This window comes from Coenobita brevimanus, chromosome 21, assembly GCF_032717465.1.
Source record: "Coenobita brevimanus isolate Jiangsu-jjx chromosome 21, ASM3271746v2, whole genome shotgun sequence".
NCBI lineage: Eukaryota > Metazoa > Arthropoda > Malacostraca > Decapoda > Coenobitidae > Coenobita > Coenobita brevimanus.
The window spans coordinates 7,911,934-7,913,459 of NC_136974.1; the positions used below are offsets into that span (position 1 = coordinate 7,911,934).

General features: G+C 38.6%; 1 pseudogene; it reads right to left on the reverse strand.

Moving 5' to 3' along the window:
- Positions 1-499: 499 nt before the first annotated feature.
- LOC145392276 (5S ribosomal RNA) lies at positions 500-618 on the reverse strand (annotated as a pseudogene).
- Positions 619-1,526: the final 908 nt, after the last annotated feature.

Here is a 1,526-nt window from a genome sequence, read left to right on the forward strand (position 1 = left end):
CATTCCTCATAACATTATAAAATAATGTTCTCTCCAAGATAACGTGTGATCTATATATGACAAATAAATAATACCCCTTTTTTATTCGGAAAACTGTCCAAACGATTATCATGACAACAACATTTAATGAAAATATTAATTCATAATAAATCTACCACTTTAATTACACTCAATATTTTTATTTATTCGATTACACATTACCTATTTTAAAGGGTTTTGGCACCCCTTTCGTCCCGAGTCAGTCCTTTTCAGCTTTTCAACTGTCTCTCGTTTGTTTCGTTTTTCCCCGTGCTTGCTGTCTCTTTCTATTTCCTTCTCCATTGTGCTACAAAGTCTTACTGGCTTAGTACAGTCTTCTCTCTTCTTATTTTTTCATTCATTCATTCACTGCCAGACGCCATGTATCCCAAACGGGGTGGCCAAGGCTTAGAGTTAATTGTTTTACAGGGAGGGGCACTAATCCTCCACCAACCTCACTTGACACGTAGGGAGAACGTTATGCCAACAGCATCTGGTGTTCCCAGGCAGTCACCCATCCAAGTACTGAGCAGACCCAACGTTACTTAACTTCGCTGATCGGACGGGAAGCGGTGTACTCAACGTGGTATATATATAATATATTTGGTGAAATACAAAAGGTAGTAAGACAACAAATAGTTCAGTATTAATTTAATGTTTATGCATATATACAGATATCATGTGTCATAGAGCATAATAACACTTGAAGCAGATGAAATGTAATACCAATGTTACATTCGTTAAAGAAAGCATTTCCGGTTCTCTTCATTAGAGATCTACACATATTAATCTGTTTCACTAGACTTCGTTTCCACTGCTTCGAATATTATGAGTTAACGAAACTACCTGCTGACATGATGCTCTTCTGTGCTATGTTGCCAGTTACGTTTTACAGATTGCTGACGCATACTACCCTGTTATACTCCACGTTCGATCATTAAACACTGAAGTATTATCTATACATTGTTTCGTGCCACTTATTAGTTATTAACCTTGATTTACAAGTAATATGATGAGAATATTTGTTTCACCACCACTCAAAAGATCAGCCAATCATGGTCCACCTTACACAGGCTCTAGGTTCTGAGCGATTCATTCATAAAGATACGTGGGACTTACTACAAGAAACTGCCAGATGTCTCCAATATTTTCTCGCACTTTCTACTTCCTCAACTAAACAAGGAAGTCAAACTGATGCTCCTTCAGGCTCAGTTGTTATCTTCGGGGAAAAGCTTCCTTGGCGTCCTTTGAAGTGGCATGGAGTGGTGGATGATGCAAAAAGCCTCATAACATTAGAGAGGAGCTGTAAAAACCGGCATCAGTAGCTACGGTGAACACTATTTGTGGAGCAGATTTTGGATCAACTAATTTTGGCGCTAAAAATGCAGGAAAATTTTCATTGGAGACTGATGAATCTGTGGACATTGCTGGAGTACCTCAACTCATGGATTTTGTGAGGTACAGAGGAGATGACAGAGGTCTGGAGGAATTTCTGTTCTGTTATGCCT